The 20,052-nt window shown below is 43.6% G+C and overlaps 1 long non-coding RNA gene across 1 annotated transcript; it reads left to right on the forward strand.

Annotated features, from left to right (window-relative positions):
- The first annotated feature begins 457 nt into the window (after nt 1–457).
- LOC126525654 (uncharacterized) lies at nt 458–9,375 on the forward strand. The gene is made up of 5 exons (XR_007598259.3): nt 458–598; nt 2,646–2,682; nt 3,631–3,665; nt 4,608–4,641; nt 9,237–9,375. It is a non-coding gene; the product is annotated as an uncharacterized lncRNA (long non-coding RNA).
- The last annotated feature ends 10,677 nt before the right edge of the window (nt 9,376–20,052 follow it).

A 20,052-nucleotide genomic window follows, 5' to 3' on the forward strand; every position in this document is an offset into this window, starting at 1 on the left:
ATGAGAGCCAACCCGTGCCGGCATTCATGGGATCGTACCTCGCATCATAGGCAACGAATCGCGGCAAGGGTTACGCAATAGCGTGGCCACTCTCGGGGCCACGAAATGAAAGGAGGCCTGGCAGACACCTATTACGCGGGCCTTCCATGGGAGGGGTGCGGATAACTATACTACCGCCCATAAGTCACGCCACGTGCATGGAAGGCCTCACTGTGGCCCACTTCAGCTCTTATCCAAAATGGATATGCCACCTTTAAGCGCACCGACAGCCAAAAAAGGCGTCCGTGACTCGGTCGGATGAGATGAATAAGCGAGCTTTATTGTCTGTGAACTGCGGCGGGTGTCTAATTTACTAATGATGCCTCGGCTCATCCACCGTCCGCATTGCTGAGACCGTCTGGCCCTTGCACACACCTACACAGAAGCAAGGATTATAGTCTCTGTTTGCGTTGCGGTGAAGGAGATAAAACGGCGGGCGAGTAGGCTTTGGCGTCAAGAGATCGCAGCGGCAGAGCGAACGCACGAGAGTGCTCACACGGCACAACGATGATGCCGAAGACGATGACTTTGTTGATCAGCCTGGTGCTTGTGGTTTCAAGTAAGTCTTTCTTGTTTAATCTATCATTGAAGCTACTTGCTGCCTCTTTGTGCTTTGAGCGCTCTGGTGTATAGAATTTAGAAGCACAAAGCAGATGAACAACCGCGATGCACGAGATAGTGCGACGAAACGAATTAAATATTTGAAGATAAAAATATAGTTCACTTGGTCCACGACACTCTAAATTGAAAGTTTTGTGAGGAGAATTTCTCCGCAGTGAAAATTGGCAGGTACCGATAATAATGATGATGTTGATAAAAGAACGGTTACGCTATGCCACCGGAAGACGTGATGTTATTGGTGCCGGAGTATGTTGGGAAGGAAAATCACGAAACATGAAACTGGAAAAATTTGGACCCATATTGTGTGGCTACGTAGTTCTTGGCTTAGTATTACTTGTAAAATTATATAACAGAATACGAAATTGGAACCTTAGAATTCACCTTTTTAGTCTCACGAAACTGCCATTTTTTGTCTTGTTAGTATCGATTGCAAGTGCCAGCGCGTTGTTGCATTCTCATAAATATTTTTTTGCCTTCCTAAACGCACAATAATGCATAAAGCTGATGTTTTCCTTGCCGAAGTGTCACACGCTTCAAGTGCGACACCTTTTTTTTTTTTTCACACGTCTTTACCTCTGCATTTGATAAACCTTGTTTATTTTACGCACTACATGAAAATTCCATGTTATGAACAAGCTTGCTGCGAGCTCGTGTTCACGTGAGCTCTTTGTGAGATATTCCTACTAATCTGTGTACAAGAGTAGCACCCCCATTTCCACGTCTCAGGAAGTCATCGCTATTTTCGAGTCATATAGAATAATGAAGAGCCAAGCGACCGGTTCACCTGTAGTGTTGGCCCGCGGCCTATATTTCTGTAGTGATAAAAAGCATTGAAATAAGTGGAAAAAGAAACTAGTAGCAAATTACCGCTAAGTAACCATGGCTATACGGACACTGCTACGTGCTATGGTTGCTTAGTGGCTTTGGCGTTTCGATGCTAAGCACGAGGTCACTGAATGCTATTCCTGCCGTGGCGGCCGAATTTCGATGGATACAATATGCAAGAAAGCCCGTGTACTGTACATTGAGTGCACGTTAAAGAACCCCAGTTGCTCTATAATTATCCGGAGTCTCCCTCTACGGCGTTTCTCATTATCAGGTCTTCGTTTTGATGCATAAAACCCCGGAACATTATTTAGTTAATAAGGACACTGCTAAGAGCTGGGAGAATCGGCAGTTCCGAATTGACCGTTGTCCCTTTAAAAGTGCTCTACATTGCTTGCTATTTTGGTCGCAAGCGCGAATGAACTGTATTTTAACCTCTTCGAACTGCGGATTGAAAGCTTGAATTCTGTGAGAAATTGTCAGAAACTTCGAGCACCGGCTGTAGTGTCCAGACCTAATTTTTGTCTAACAATCGGGTGTCTGGATCCGACGTGGTATACTTTATAGAAACAAAACATTTGGGCAGGCGTATTAATTTCATGGCTTACGGACACATCCGTCTTCTGATTGATCAAGGCTACCAATATAAAAAAAATGTAATCTGGCACCCCTTTCTCCTGGCTGCTGCTCCTTCACGGGTTGTGACGCAAGAAGCATTGTGAGATGAAGGATTTCGGTTTACTCGAAGTCTCTGAACACACGAAATTTCTCGAGATTTCTGCGGAACACTTAGACCTAATTTACATATTACCTCCTTGTATAGGCTGCATGAAGGATATTTCAGTGGTATAGAAACTGAGAATTGTAAAAGATAAAGAGAAAAGAATGGAAGGCATAGCTTCGGCAGACTACAGTATTATTTGAAGGAAAAAAAATCAGTCAACAAACACAAAGGTATGTACCAACTGCACCAAACACAGAAGTATGTACCAACTGGCCCAGATTTCAACCTTTCTACTGTATTATACGGATATACAAAGTATTCAAAGAAAACGTTTTAATTTCTTTTTTCGCCACGGAGTTAGAAACGCGCGGTCCCAGTGCCATCAAGCAGTTATTTTTCCTAAGACCATGACATACATCTTATGAAATAATTGCAGGAACCGATGCTATGGATCAGTCTCACATCTACGAACGGTAAGTAATTACCGTACGCACTATTTCACAGGCTGGAAATGCTTGACGTCAGTAAAAAGCGTTAGGCTGCACAAGCATGATTTGTGGCCACTCCATAATGTAATATATACATTATTCAAACTACACTTTACCTGTTGTGCGAGCGTTCTGTCAATGTATATGTAAAAGCATAGTCAAGGCGACTTGCAAGCCAAGCGTAAATAGCGGAGCCCTACAAATTACCCCTTCAGATGTATTCTACGAATAATGGCAAGAAAGAAATATTCATGAATGCTCGATAAATGTAAACTCACGGTGCATTTTGTTACTCCAATGACGACGCCTATCATTTTTGTCGAAGTTTGAAAAAAGTTGTTGCTTTGCATGGTCGACGTTGCACCACATCTTACATTATTGATGAATAGAGAGGAAACAATACATTTTAACGGTGGCTCAAGGCCTATGTGGGCTAGTGGGATAAATTGATGGAGACGGACAGGCTTACGCGTGCCTCCACACTCGCTGAACGCCCATTGTGCCGAGTTTCTTTCAGAGCTGGGGCCATTCTCCTTGCGAGAAACAGCAAACTTTGCCCCAACCTAACTTTATAAAGTTCCGCAAAGCCATCTGACAATGTTGGATAAATTAGCTATGAATATGTCAATATTGCAGCACGCCCAAATTAAACAGTGTCTGCGTTCTGTATGGCAAAGCGTGTGCTTCAGTTATTGCATTCTTTCTCTAAACAGAAACAAAAACCTTCCTAGCTGTCAGCATTTTTGTCGTCGCCACTGTCGCCTTTGGCAACAACTGCTGAACGAGCTCTACGTTGCGCGTTAATTTAGGAAAAGCGAAAATTGCGAACGCGAATCCCTTGCGAATTGCTCCTAATTCTTTTCTAACGAGAATTGCGCTGTTTGTGCCCATGGTCTCACAAAGAATTACGCCTGTTTTGTCTCTTCCGTCCAGCTCTCTTTTTCAAAAGTTTCCGAAACACCTCTACGGTAAGAATTTCCTGTTTTATGTCCCATCCGTATGGTTTGTATAAGTCTAAGTGCAATTGTAGCAAACATAAGGATGCAGCAAAAACAGGCAGAAGGCGGGAGATGGAAATTCTAGATGATGAGCTAAACGAGAACAAGGTGTAAGCGGGTGACTCCCGCTTGTTATCGCTTTGCTCATATACAAAATAATGGTTATTTAGCTCATTTTTTCGCTTCTTTAAAGCGAAATGACCGAGTGTCGATAGTGCCCTGATAAGAACGCAGAGTTTACACAACAGGTGCTAAAGGCCATGTTCTATGGCGGTTTATAAAGGGGCAAGGACCTGAAGCGTGTTTAACTGCGAAGCACTATATAAACATTAGTTCCTTCCTTCACGATTATCTACATGTTCAGTTGTGTGGCGTTCTGGAAGCAAATTTTGTTGAGGAACATTTCGGGCATAATGGCGCGAGTACTAAAAGCAAGTTTTGAAAGAGACCAACCGTGCCTTCGGTGAGCCCTTAAAATGTTAGTATGTCCTCTCTCACGTAGACAGTGTGGAAACAACGTAGTACTAAGAACATTCACTAGGGATGAGGGAGGGGAAGGGTAACGGGAAAAAAAGTTTCAGTAATATTGAAAGAAAAGACCTCTTTCCTGTAGGCTTTAATAAAATAATAATAAAAGCAAATATAACAACAATAAAAAACCACTTCACATTCAGGCACACTTCAAGTTATTTCTAGTTTATACCCTGATACTAAGACAGCCGCCAATTCCCATATTCACCGAATATAGGCTTCTGTTTGTTAGTGTTCCTATTTAATTTTTGTGCTAGTAAGATAAAAAAATATGTTTACATAAAGTTGGTGTCAGAATAATTATACTTGCAGCTTAATCCACAATTCTTTTTACTGTCACTGATCTTGTGAAACGTTTCCACACGTTTTTTTTTACTGCAGATATACAGCGTCCAGATTTTCAGCAGCAAAGCAGGTACGTAAATTTGTCGAACTTTATTTTGTACTGACCTGCCCCATGTAAATAAGAAATCGATGCACGCAGGTTGCCCCAAGTAAATCTCCAGTGAATAACCAAACAAAATGCGGCAGAAAGTTGTTGTTAGAAATGTTGTAAGAAATGTTGTTAGAAAGTACGTTTGGCAATAATCGTTACAGAACGCTGATGAAGCGGGCAAGTCGAAGGTGGTTCACTGTAATGGGAATGGACGACGACTAGGAAGCAAAAGACAACGAACACTGTCGAGTGAATATTTATAAGAAGAACGCCTGAACAACGGAAATTTTTCTACAAACAAAATATTTTGTTGAAGTCGAGTGAACAAGAATACTTAAATATATGTGGGATTTTGCGAACCAAAGTCGCAATAGGATATGAGGCACGCCGTAGGGCGAGGCTCCAGATAGATTTGGACCAACTGGGCTATTATATGATTATTTTGTTCACTTAACCTGAAGGAATTTCTTTGATTTGTAGGAAGGACTGTCAGATTTAACAAATGTTTGCGAAGATACTCTCATTTACTGAACAGCGCTGATCTTGAGTTCTTTTATACAGTCCTTGGCCTTGTTCGCACTGCTTACAATGAATAGCTAATGCGCAGTGAATGGTAATAACCACAAATATTTTCAAATAACAGTTATCATGTGCAGTGCACGTAGAAATTTGTTGGCGAGAACTTGTGGGTTTATAATTGTAGTCACGAAACGCAGAGATAAGCAGACCTAATAAACAAAACAAAACGATGTGATACTACCGATGCCATTATGCATAAGACGGACCAAACGTAGTGAGATGGAAAAAAAAAATACTAAAAAGAGTAAGGAATGGTAGGGCATGGGCAACGACTGACATTACCGGAAAAAGCGGGTGTCGGAGAGGTCATAGCAGTGCTGGTTTTCACTGGCACTTCAATATATAGCTAGGCCTCCTCCTTTCTTCTGACTGTAAACCACAACAGAATACGCCTGTTGAGGCTGCCATGCCCGTCAACAATGTCGTATGATAGAACCATCTTTACAACCCTTCACGTCCTGCTGTTGTATCACTGCCAGGCAACTTCCTCGCTAACAGGTTGCATGTATTCTCCAGCAATCGTGGTCATAGAGAGGCCTGATAGACCTATCCCGCAGTGCTCATGTTCAAGTGTGCGTTTCGGTGCAAGCCCCATAATACCATCACGGCTTTTAGTCTACGCCTTGCATTTTGCGATACAAATGCCCAAGAATGCCTAAATGAAGATGAATATGTGAATGTGAAAGCAAACACTTTTCACCTGTTTGCGCCGACGTAGGCACCCTACTTGTCGATGATACGATAAGGGTGAGCGTTTCTTACGTTAGTCGCAGTTTCTATTTTTCTCGCTTTGTAGTAGCCTGCGACATCAGTTACATCACGCGCAGCATGCTGCTAACGCCACCTGTTTCTCATGTACTAAAGCATTCACTGGCGTCTCCGAGAAGTGCTCGAAGGCCGCGCCTTTCCCAGGATGCGTGACACACGCTTGGCGCCACCCATCACGAAGAACCACGTAAGCTTGAGCGACAGCCGAATGATTTGTGCGTCTGGCTGTCTCAGCTGACTGGGCGCCCAACTCTATCTCGCTCTGGCGGAGAGAGAGGTCTTCGGTTTCGTCGCTTAGTTGGCCATCGGTACGAGTGTTCTGAGGAGCAATGAAATCTGACCGAATTTCCAGTGGACGACATTTTCGGTGTTGTAGTGAACTTTTATACATTCGAAGTGTCTTTCAGTGGACTGCCAATGTGCACATACTATATATAGTGCGTTAATTATATATATATAGTGCATACTATATATATTGCTTTAATTCTCCTACATCAGTTAACTTGTTACTTTACCACTCTTTGTTCTCTTCCATAGCCAACTACGGATGTATGGTGTGGGCAACAACAACAGCTGGAAACATTAACAAACTCACTGTCTTACAAAAACGTATTATACGCATTGCATGTAAAGTGCCGTATTTCTTCCACACTGCTGGCCTTTTCCATCAACACAACATTATACAGATGAAGTCCATGTATAACTACAGACTGTGCTATAAATATAAACTCGCCATGATGAAAAATGATGACTCCTTGCTTAGACTTGCTGGGTTAGAGCAGAGCAGAACTGTGTATGATACCCGCACAACAGAACCATGGAATGTTAAGAAATGCCACACAAATAATGGCAAACAAATGTTGCAGCATACCTTACCGACACTTCTGAACCATTTGTACTGCTACGAGAATATTGATTTATCTAATATTTCTCTGAAAGAATTGCCCCAAATGTTCGTGTAGTTTTGTACTGTACAAGTACAATGTACTGCGTACTGAAAGTGTATGTCTCATTCTCTGTACCGAACGTACGTGTTTTTTTTGCTTTTTTGTTTTTCTCCTCACGTTTTGTCTGTTGTTGTACTCCGCCGCCGTCAATGCTGCACTGTAAGAGGAAGCCAGGACCTCTCAAGCTGTCTATACAGCTTTTTCCCTGGCTGTGTTCGCAACACCAGTTGCGGAAATAAACCTTAAAACCTTCTGTGGGGTAAAGAACCATGTCATTTTCAACGTTACTAGGCAACACAGGAAAATTAGAGATTCCCAATGCAAAGACTCTGTATCGATGTCATCAGTCTATACTTGTTAGCCATAACATCAACAAATGAAAAAAGGTGGTCATGACATCAAGCAATTGTTTGGCCTGTAAAGAATTTCTTTAGAAATCTCATGATACGTACCTAGAATCTCACTCTGAGGTACTTATAGCAGGCTTGATTTTCATTGGCTCTTTGGAAAATCCGTATGTCGGTACCTCCATATTAGCATATCCCATCTCCTAGTTCCCACACGAATAATTACAACTAACGCTTCTGGTAAAAGATATTAAATCCCTGAATTTTAGCGAATAAACAAAAATTCATTAGAATGAGTATCATCAGGGGAATTGATTTGTTTTGCGTCGGGCTCTCAACTGGCTTAAAATTCTGGGTGCAATCCTGCACCACGTTCCTCCTCCGCCAATTCTATTGCACTGTAATTGTTTGTTGCGATGCCCTCGAGATTTTGAGAGGGCCATGTAGTATTTCTATAAGAACTAGGTATGTAAAGCGTGAATAACGCTCCTGTGATCTTCCACTCTTCGAATACAATGAGAGACCTACAATGACATGCCAAACAATGAAAACAATACATTGGACAATATAACCCAGAATGTGCAATAAATGTTAAAAACAGCCTCATGCAGAGAAACACGGCACATCAGGTGCGCCTGGAGCCCTCACTCGATAGGCGTCCACTCGGTGCTGCGTAATTTAATGGACTATACACATATAGAGAATCAAATCTCATTCAAATACACATTCTCAATCAAATACACATTTAAAGAATCAAAAAGAAACACAGTTATGAATTAGGATCTAATTTATTTTCGAAAAAATCCGAGGACACCTAAGCACTTACGAGTTGTGAATGCGGAGGCAATTGCCCAATTTAAAACCGCTGAGCGGTTCTTCGAGCTTTGCGCTGCGAGTTATGCACCATAGCGGCACGTGTTGTCCGAGGCTGCAAGCAGCAGCCTGAGGTGCCAACGCCGCATGCCACCAACGTCCAACTTATTCTCCGACTCTTGATCAAGCCCACGGGGTGTTTTATTTCTCTTTTTATGGGATTCGCCCTATGTCTACAGTCGGTTTACATATGGAATATAATTAACATGCGCATAAGCAACTGCTCTAAGCCTAAATTTATATTGACTCTTCAGGCAATCTTAATTCTGGCATTCCTACATCTGGTGCGTGTAGTCTTACCTGAAAAAAAGTCCGCGTTACTCTGGCTGCAATACTTGTGCCATCCGAGCAAGGTCTGGTATTTCTCTGCGTTCGTGTGTCACTTGCCAACAAAGCCCAACGTGTAACTTTTTATAACATAAATCTGATGCCTAAAAGCTCTGAGTTAAGCGCTAGAAAGTCTATGGGACGCCTACACTAGCGTTTCCATTATACTAGAGGCAGTTTTTAGTTCTAGACAGTTCAACAAATCTGTTAGAATAAGTAATTACGCTACAAAACAATTCTTACTTAATTATTAGTTTCCAGTTTTCTACGTAACGATATAGTCTCTATAGGCAGAAATAAATGTGAACAAGTTATTTAAGTTTTATTTGATTCGAAACTGTGTTCGGACAATGTGGTATTAGTCACTCTTTTGTCCCGTATGTGCAATGAATTTGCAACACGGTGTACAATACTTCAGCTGTTTTTCGTTGTGATGAAGAAGGAAAAAGGTTAATTTGTATGCGCAATACATGGTCAGCCATATTTCAGTGCAAAGAGGCTTGGCCTGTGAACTTTCTTCCTCTACCTTACGCATAAGTGGCAGTGCTCGAAGCTCTCACTTTAGCTAGGGTTGTGAATGCATTTTTGAATGTTTCTTACGATCACTTCCATGAACTTACCAAGTTATGACATGGTCAGCAATCTTTCTCGTGAAAATTTTTCTTAGGCGGCTACTGTTATCACAAAATGTCATTATGAGAAACTGACAATTTTCTGTTTTGCTTTCTTTTAGTTCATACATGCAAGCGGAGCATGCGTTCGTCCAGGAACCTGCGTTTATGCAAGGATAAGGCAGCACGTGCCTCATCGTGTCGTTTCGGGCTACTTGAACACGTGTTTTGTGAAAAACAATAAAGTGAGTCCGGTAGGAATTGAGAGAGATTTGTGATGTAGCAATTTAGGGAATGTCTGACAATTTCACGTGTGTCTGCTAATTCGCCCACTTTTCATTTACCAGTCGTGCTTGTCTCTGTACGTGGTGTAATTTTTGTTACATTTTCTTACTTCACGATTTCTTGGTGTAGTCGCTCGATGTGCTTTCCTTTTCAAATGTCACGTCAACCAGACTCAAATCGCACTTTGCTGCGTTAACAACCGCCAACCCTATACCAGTCATCCCCGCTTTCTCTATACTGTACTTTTACCCTTTTTGCGCAACCTTACTAAATAGAACTTTACTGGATATGAGATAATTGTATCGAAGAACCACCAATTAGAAATAATCTCTCAGATTAATCCCACTCAGAACGTACCCCTGGAAGGATCAAAGCTGCTTCGATATAACGCTCGTAATACGTTAACTAAGAGTGCGCCACGCTGAACTTGCATAATGAAGTAGGTCTATCTCGTGTCGTCTGCTACAAGCGAATGGTGGTTTATAGCAGGCGTAATTGCTTTTTACAAAGGTACGCGGCAGCAATAGCAAAACTGGCTAAAGAAAACAACACACTACGACATGCAGTGCTCTAGGACAGAAGGATAACATACTTCAGCTATTCTGACAGGTTTATTATAGTTTCTAACTCCGTAAGCTTCTGGCAATGTTCGAAAGGTCCAAACAGGCACTATGGGTGACAAATGAATACATTTGAAGGAAATACATAGTAAAAAATTGACGTAGCCTAATGCTAGTATAAGAAGAAAACACGGCCAAGAATTGCTCGTTGTCCTCAGCCTTGTGTGCCATGTAATCTTCGTGTTCGTTTTGCGTTCATGATCCGAGAGATTGTGCGACATCTATATGTTATAGGACAATGCAATGCCAATTAAGTCCGACAAAACTTCAAGTAACGTTACCAGGGCCCATATGAAAAAGAAACAACTGTCGACTGTAGGCTTCGAGTATGCCAAACTGCTTGCCATATGTTTTACATCCTCCTCTCGTCATCGTCACCCATCATGCGCCTCTTTCTTCCCTCTTTCTTTCCCTCTTCCCCCTCCCCCAACGCAGAGTAGCTGGCTAGAGAAATATACCTCAGGCCGACCTCTCTGCATTTTGTATCATTAAACTTCTCTCTCTCTCTCTGTCGACTGTTGGCATTCCCAACGAACAATCAAACTTACTAATGTGCAAAACCTGAAGACTTTGCAGCAAGTTTATTATAAAGAAGTACACATTGTGAGGTTCAGTATTCACTATGAGCACAGCTATGCTAATTCACGCTATGGCAATGCATAACTATCGCGACCGCTTTAACTCTACGACAAAAGACTGATCCCGGCGGTTGTGCTTTAAAAGAATGCTAATAGAAAAATTTATGCAATGCTAGATAGGTACATTATTCGTCTAGATATCAATAATCGTTGTTAGCATGCCCACATATGACTGCACTGCGTGTGAAATTGTCACCAAGAATAACGGTTGCACCTCCTCAAATTAAATCACCCACGCTACGTGAGACGAGTTGACTTAATCTCCGCGGGGCCTCCCTCTCGGCTGCTGTCTTCGAATCGGCCGTTACGGACGTCACTATGATGCGGGTTCTTATTTAGGTTTTGCTGCGGGTCGCTGAAGCATGACCTCAAAGCATACAGTCTAGGACAAGGTCGTTTGTTAACACTGCTCATCAGGAATAGTTCATTACGCGACCGGCGGGATGAGGCAATGAGGCAGTCGGCGAAGAGCTTACCAATGCAGAAGACGTCTTGAGCGACGTATCGAACGTTGTTGAAGTGCAATAGTTCCAGCTAGCCGCGAGGAAGCAGGCACCGCACCGGGAACCTTGTGGATGTAAGTGGCAGAAGACCATAACGTCATGGCAAGGCAGTGGCACGTAAGCTCGGGCCTGTAGCCCGACCGCTGACATTCCATCCGCCTAGGGGCGCAGGCGTCCGCAGGCCTTGAGGTGGGAGTCCGAGGGGCCAGGAGATGTCGCGAAGCGCTGGTAGGTATAGGCTGGCCGTGGGCTGCTAGCCCGGGATTCTTGAAGTCGTGGTGGCTAGGGTCCGTAACCTGACTGCCCGTCTTCAGCGCCCGATGCGCTGGCCGACCTTCTTCCTGCGTGGCTTCCTGGAACTCACCCACCATTCTACAACGCATGTTGTGTTTTTCTTTTCCTTATGCCTCATATGTCTCCACAATTAGTTCTTCCGAACTTTATGTGTTTCACCAATTGGTTGGTTCGGGTTTTGTGGGCTTCTGCAATTGGCTCCTTTCTTTTTCTTTTTATTTTTGCGGCACGCGTTTAGTGCTTGGTTCTTAGTTTTCCTCGTGTATTCCAAAGCACAGTACTTGCGTTAGTGGATACCGGGTCACTGTGGAATTTCAGGAAATGACAGTGCGGATGACGCTGCCCGGTCGGCTCATGATGGTGCCCAGATTACACCCATACCGCTGTCAAGAACAGATGCAGCCACAAGTCTTCGCTCCCTCGCCCGCGAGCTTACACAGAATCTGTGGAACACCATCATCATCATCATCATCATCATCAGCCTGATTACGCCCACTGCAGGGCAAAGGCCTCTCCCATACTTCTCCAACTACCCCGGTCATGTACTAATTGTGGCCATGTTGACCCTCCAAACTTCCTAATCTCATCTGCCCACCTAACTTTCTGTCGCCCCCTGCTACGCTTCCCTTCCCTCGGAATCCAGTCCGTAACCCTTAATGACCATCGGTTATCTTCCCTCCTCATTACATGTCCTGCCCATGCCCATTTCTTTTTCTTGATTTCAACTAAGATGTCATTAACGCGCGTTTGTTCCCTCACCCAATCTGCTCTTTTCTTATCCCTTAACGTTACACCTATCATTTTTCTTTCCATAGCTCGTTGCGTCGTCCTCAATTTAAGTAGAACCCTTTTGGTAAGCCTCCAGGTTTCTGTCCCGTACGTGAGTACTGGTAAGACACAGCTGTTATACACTTTTCTCTTGAGGGATAATGGCAACCTGCTGTTCATGATCTGCGAATGCCTGCCAAACGCACCCCAGCCCATTCTTATTCTTCTGATTATTTCACTCTCATGATCTGGATCAGCAGTCACTACCTGTCCTAAGTAGATGTATTCTCTTACTACTTCCAGTGCCTCGCTACCTATCGTAAACTGCTGTTCCCTTCCGAGACTGTTAAACATTACTTTAGTTTTCTGCAGATTCATTTTTAGTCCCACCCTTCTGCTCTGCCTCTCCAGATCAGTGAGCATGCATTGCAGTTGGTCCCCTGAGTTACTAAGCAAGGCAATATCATCAGCGAAGCGCAAGTTACTAAGGTATTCTCCATTTGCTCTTATCCCCAATTCTTCCCAATCCAGGTCTCTGAATACCTCCTGTAAACACGCTGTGAATAGCATTGGAGAGATCGTATCTACCTGCCTGACGCCTTTCTTTATTGGGATTTTGTTGCTTTCTTTATGCAGGAGTACAGTGGCTGTGGAGCCGCTATAGATATCTTTCAGTATTTTTACATACGGCTCGTCTACACCCTGATTCCGCAATGCCTCCATGACTGCTGAGGTTTCGACTGAATCAAACGCTTTCTCGTAATCAATGAAAGCTATATATAATGGTTGGTTATATTCCGCACATTTCTCTATCACCTGATAGATAGTGTGAATATGATCTATTGTTGAGTAGCCTTTACGGAATCCTGCCTGGTCCTTTGGTTGACGGAAGTCTAAGGTGTTCCGGATTCTATTTGCAATTACCTTAGTAAATACTTTGTAGGCAACGGACAGTAAGCTGATCGGTCTATAATTTTTCAAGTCTTTGGCGTCGCCTTTCTTATGGATTAGGATTATGTTAGCGTTCTTCCAAGATTCCGGTACGCTCGAGGTCTTGAGGCATTGCGTATAGAGGCTGGCCAGTTTTTCTAGAACAATCTGCCCACCATCCTTCAGCAAATCTGCTGTTACCTGATCCTCCCCAGCTGCCTTCCCCCTTTGCATAGCTCCCAAGGCTTTCTTTACTTCTTCCGGCGTTACTTCTGGGATATCGAATTCCTCTAGATTATTCTCTCTTCCATTATCATCGTGGGTGCCACTCGTACTGTATAAATCTCTATAGAACTCCTCAGCCACTTGAACTATCTCATCCATATTAGTAATGATATTGCCGGCTTTGTCTCTTAGCGCATACATCTGATTCTTGCCAATTCCTAGTTTCTTCTTCACTGCTTTTAGGCTTCCTCCGTTCCTGAGAGCTTGTTCAATTCTATCCATGTTATACTTCCTTATGTCAGCTGTCTTACGCTTGTTGATTAACTTCGAAAGTTCTGCCAGTTCTATTCTAGCTGTAGGGTTAGAGGCTTTCATACATTGGCGTTTCTTGATCAGATCTTTCGTCTCCTGCGATAGCTTACTGGTATCCTGTCTAACGGAGTTACCACCGACTTCTATTGCACACTCCTTAATGATGCCCACAAGATTGTCGTTCATTGCTTCAACACTAAGATCCTCTTCGTGGCTTAAAGCCGAATACCTGTTCTGTAGCTTGATCTGGAATTCCTCTATTTTCCCTCTCAGCGCTAACTCATTGATCGGCTTCTTATGTACCAGTTTCCTCCGTTCCCTCCTCAGGTCTAGGCTAATTCGAGTTCTTACCATCCTGTGGTCACTGCAGCGCACCTTACCGAGCACGTCCACATCTTGTATGATGCCAGGGTTAGCGCAGAGTATGAAATCTATTTCATTTCTAGTCTCGCCGTTCGGGCTCCTCCATGTCCACTTTCGGTTATTCCGCTTGCGGAAGAAGGTATTCATTATCCTCATATTATTCTGTTCTGCAAACTCTACTAATACCTCCCCCCTGCTATTCCTAGTGCCTATGCCATATTCCCCCACTGCCTTGTCTCCAGCATGCTTCTTGCCTACCTTGGCATTGAAATCGCCCATCAGTATAGTGTATTTTGTTTTCACTCTACCCATCGCCGATTCCACGTCTTCGTAGAAGCTTTCGACTTCCTGGTCATCATGACTGGATGTAGGGGCGTAGACCTGTACAACCTTCATTTTGTACCTCTTATTAAGTTTCACAACAAGACATGCCACCCTCTCGTTAATGCTATAGAATTCCTGTATGTTACCAGCTATATTCTTATTCATCAGGAATCCGACTCCTAGTTCTCGTCTCTCCGCTAAGCCCCGGTAGCACAGGACGTGCCCGCTCCTTAACACTGTATATGCTTCTTTTGGCCTCCTAACTTCACTGAGCCCTATTATATCCCATTTACTGCCCTCTAATTCTTCCAATAGCACTGCTAGACTCGCCTCACTAGATAATGTTCTTGCGTTAAACGTTGCCAGGTTCATATTCCAATGGCGGCCTGTCCGGAACACTGTGGAACACCAGTGCATTCACAAATGCACGTCTCCACAAATTGGATCCACGTCTGCAACTCCGCCTACCACCAGGGTTGCCACGAGCGGAAGCAACACTTCTGTGCCGCCTGTGGCTCGGCGTGGCATTCACAAACTCCTATTCATTCCGCATTGGAATGGCCGACAGCCCTACTTGTGACACCTGCGGCTGCGAGGAGACGATTGAACACCTCCTTTGTGACTGTCCCCGTTACGCAGTGCGAAGAAAAGTGCTCGTGACCGCTCTCGCAAAACTGGACAATCGCCCCTTTACAGAGGAAAAAGCTCTAGGACACTGGTCCAGACGGGCTTCGGCACTCAAGGCCTTAAGGGCTTTGTTGAAGTTTTTAAGGACATGCCAATTGTGTGACCGCCTCTGAACGTTGTAGCGCGTAGTTTCGCGTTACTGTGTCAATTTTCTTTGTTTTTCCATTTTTTTTCCTCTTCTTCTTTCTCCTTTTATTCCCTTTACCCCTTTCCCCAGCACAGGGTAGCCAGCCGGGACTTACACTGGCTAACCTCCCTGTCTTTCCTCTCCTTTGTCTCTCTCTCTCTCTTGCGTTCACGCATGCGCTCTTTGTTATCCGATTCATTTTCTTGTTTTCAAACACTATATTGAGCCTCGTGCGCTTCACATTCACACGAGAAATACCACGTCCAAAATGAATGGTGCTGCTCCAATTTTCATTTTAAACTTTTTTCGCTTACAACAGCTTAATTCTCACCACGAATAGAAAATTCTTTCTTACAAAAGCGTGATTTTGCAATCTAGTTCAACTAAATACATTCCTTTAGAGTGCCAGTAGCATTAGGCGAACAATAGAAGCTCCTAGTTGGAGCCTATTCGTTTCGACAGAGGGAGCTGTGTTTGCCAAGATGCCGGTGGAAACAAGTCAACCTGTCGAAACGTTGTCTGTAGATTGACGTTTCGACGTTCAGCCAGCGTTCAGGAAGGAAGGAAAACAAGAGGTGAAAAGCGGAGGGTTAATCAGATTTTAAGTGTCCGGTGTCCGGTAGCTCCATCTTTTGTGAACTCTTTGTCCAGCTTGTATTTGTCATTCAGGAGAGGATAATACGACGAGATCTTAATCTTTATAAAATAAATATGTATGTATATATATTTGAAAAACTCCTATCCTAAAACGCAGTTCCTTGACGGAAACAGTACAGGCCAGGATCTGTTACTCTCGCCGCCCCGTTGAAAGCAAGAGTGCTTACACTCGGTTCTAGTGGCCAGCTGTCTGTGCAGCCTACGTAGGGCTGGCAATTTCATGGCGGGGCAGACCACCTCAAAGCCATGGCGTGCGAATACTGGAACCACACATGCGTTAAGAACAGGCTGACCGTTATTGCTGTTGATCTTATGTTCCTTCGGCTGGTTCTCGCAGTCCCTGTAAACAATGGGCGCTCCCTAGAAACATTGCAAGTTCTGTTTTGCGCAGCAAAAAGATTGTGCGCACGCAAACTTGAAACTAAAGGCCACATGTACACTGTTTTGGATAAATACGCTGTACATCCGAGCAAATTTAGTTCATCCGCTGTTGTTATTAAACGGTTGCTGTGCGCGGTTTTACTGTCCCGTTTGTAGTTGTTATTGGCTTAGTGCAAAACAGCGCGTTTATAAAGAAAAAGGAGCTTTGTGCAGGGCCTTGTTCAAGTGAAGGCTTAAATATAAAAACCAGAAGTGGAGAGTATTAGACACATGGCACTGGCAGCCCGTTCGAGATGCCTTAAGTTTGTGTGATGCTACAGCGTATTGCTGACAATATGGGACACAAGCACAAAGCCCTGGCGCTCCTATTCGCTAAAAGTGTTCGTTGAAAAAAAAAAGAGATCCTTCCAATGAGGTCGTTTGTGTTCATGTTCCGGTATCGAGAGATTGTTCTCCGAAAGAATACAAGGCACTGGAGCATATGCGAAACTTTTCCTTTTTTTGTGCGTTTCTTTCTCGGGATTCCGTGAAAAAACATATCAAAAGGAAAGATTCAACAAGAACTGAATGACGCTGCTTGAGGAGTTGACAGCTGAAACCCGACGCGTCGAAACAACAGCAACACGAGTGCGTGAGTAAGATTAAGATCCACAGCAAGCAGCGGGCGAACCTCAATTAAGCGTTGCGGTAAGGACTTCGCACCTGCGGTGTCAAGCATGCCATGGCTGTTTTCAAGAACGGCTCACACTTCCCTTGTGGCATGCGAGGAGGTGTGCTGCTTCTGCGAGTGACATATCTCCGAACTTTCAGTAGGCCGTAATACAGTAAAATTCTTATATACTTAGCAGAAATAGTACGCGTTGCAGAGGCGTAGGAAGTTTCCAAATTTGCTATCTTCCTGAATTCTTACGTGGACTGATTTATGTCCACAAGTGAGAGAATTAAGAGTGTTTTGTTTCTACAGTTAAACTGAAGCGTTATTTTAGTATTTAGCACCCGTGTTACCGGAGAAAAGTTGACAGTGTTCAACTGGCAAGCATCACCATGAAATCGATATTCTGAGAGCATAAATCACATAACTTGCAAGCCCCTAAAAAGATGCACCTCCCCCCCACACAAATGCACACAATTTTCTGTCTGAAACGAGTTTCAAATCACTAAGTTTAATGATGGTGGCTGTCATCGTATGGTGTTAACCGACTATACGATGCGGCGTCTTGCGCTCCTAACTTCAGTCCTTACATATTCCGGTCGCTCATTCAACCGATTCACTGAATTGCACTTCTCAAATTGAAGTCGATTTCAGGGAATGCTGTGTCAAGATTTATATGCATTCTGAAGAATTTGTCCCAGAAACAAAGACATCGACGTTGAAGGCCTAAATTACAGCGCTCCTCGTTGCTCTCGCCGATCGAATGAATCTGCGGCGTGAATTTCTTTCTCTTGCCGTTTAGTACCAGTCCTGTTCCCTCACAATGGTTTTGAAGAAAGGAGCAGGAGATGCACGTTTCACGCTGTCAAGCAGAAAGCATCCTTTATAAATTGCTTCATACGTGCTGGAAACAGCTGTGCTTCCTTACAACATGCTCTCGTTCTCCTTAGGCCAAATTCGTCGACTCGTCGCTGTAAGCTTAGGCACGCCACCATGTTTTAAGATTCATTTTACCTACACCAACATACTCCACTGCGAAGTCAGAAGAAACAACGAAGGAACAGTTTTAAAAACCGTATGAAAATGGAAAATATTGCGGAAATTGGGCATTACCGTGATAATTAAAGAAGTATGTGTTAAGTTGTTGCGTCCAAAATGAGGTAGGATTGGGAGAAAAATTTACGCATAATGAGTGGCTTCAAGAAAAAAATACTTCTATTCAATCCACTGCTCATCGTCACCGCTAGGACTGCACAGAATTTTTTTTAGTAAAGCAATGAAGGGGGCTAGTCGGTGAACGTTCATGGTTTTATTGCGCTTAGTTTTACAGTGACGATGTTAAGTGAACGACAGGACGTGGACGTACGTAGCGCGAACTACCACTATTTGATACTGTTAAAGAACGCGCTTATATACAAGGAGATATGGCGTGGGGGGGGGGGGGGGGTGGTATATAAATAGGTATGACAAGGTGACGACATGTGATCATAGTTCGGGCAGCGCATACATCGTTCACTTGCACCCGTTCGCCCTGGCAAACTCGACCTCAGCTTCGATAAGGGCGATGGACGGAGTGCTTACGCACATCTCTTTTTCTTTAGCTACCGCAAGCGCCTCCCATATTTCTCGCTCCATTCTTGCTACAAAACTAGAGGAGAAAAAGAAATCTTGAGGTTTGACTCTTGCCATTCTAAAATCATAAAAAGAGGCATCGCCAAGGCTTGCATCAGTCAAGCAGTTGAAAAATCGTGCCGCCATGCTGTGAGGAAGAGCATCGATTTGCAAGTAAGCTGCTTAAGAAACAGTCGGTACCCGAACAGTATGGTGGTGCAAATCTGTGAAAACTTGTTGCCCGAAATCAGAACCAAGAGGAAAAGGCAAAAAACACAGGAAAAAGAAAAATTGAAAAGACGCGTGGTGTTGCCTTACATCCATGGCTTGTTACATAGGATAAAAAAGACAGCCCAACGCCATGATGTTCAAGCACTGTTCTCCGCTTCGCAAAAACTAAAAGGCATGTGCAAGAGAGTGAACGCAGGATCCAAAGAGGGCAATCCTAGTGCTACGGTCTGACAGACTAAGCACGTGAAAAAGTACGTGGAATGTGCTACTTCAATTGTTTACCAAATCGCACTAGATTGCGGGAAAGTATACATTGGGCAAACTGAACGTTGTCTAAATGATAGGTTACGGGAGCACAAATACATATGCCAGCTCCTGACAGCACCTAGCAACTTGGCTGCACATTGCAAAGAATGCAAATGCTCTCAGCTACTAGAAAGCACCACAGTCATTGGCACATCAAAAACAAAAACAGAGCGAGAAATATGGGATGCGCTTGTGATAGCTAAAATAAAAGAGATGTGCGTAAGCACTCCGTCCATCGCCCTTATCGAAGCTGAAGTCGAGTTTGCCAGGGCGAACGGGTGCAAGTGAACAATGTATGCGTTGCCCGAACTATGATCACATGTCGTTACCTTGTCATATATTTTTATATCTCTGCTACCCCCCCCCCCCCCCGCGCCACATCTCCTTGTATATAAGCGCGTTCTTTAACAGTATTAAACAGTTGGTAGTTTGCGCTACCTACGTCCACGTCCTGTCCTTCATTTAATATCGTCACTGTAAAACTAAGCGCAATATAACCATGAACTGCATAGAAACTGTAGTACACAAAGTTCCAAGTACCCTCTTAGAAATCTGAGTCTCAGCGAGTGCAACGTAGTACAAATAACAGCACGGACACTTGAAGGCTCAATAAGATATATAAAGGACAGGACTATAATTTGCTAACAACTTAAAGTACGTTTTAAAAAACCCGAATATAAAAGCAATGACACAGGCGAATGTGGAAATACAAACTACATAGGTTTGATGAGCTATTTTTACATTTGCGTGGTAAATAAATTATTAGTAAAGGCACAACAAGCGGTGCAAACTTTCGACAACATACTTGATTACCCAGAAATGCTTGATTTCTATGATGAAGCAGAAGAGTCACTGGCCAACGCACAAGCAATTTGCATTTTTCTATATTGTAGGAGCTGATGCCGTGTCCTGACGGTGTAGCGTTGTTCAATATCGGTGTTCTCAAACAAAGGCCCGTACCCACATCTGCGGCAGTGAGTTTTTAAATAACTCATTATGCCTTCACTTGGGATAATTTTTTAAA

This window comes from Dermacentor andersoni, chromosome 8, assembly GCF_023375885.2.
Source record: "Dermacentor andersoni chromosome 8, qqDerAnde1_hic_scaffold, whole genome shotgun sequence".
Taxonomy (NCBI): Eukaryota; Metazoa; Arthropoda; class Arachnida; order Ixodida; family Ixodidae; genus Dermacentor; species Dermacentor andersoni.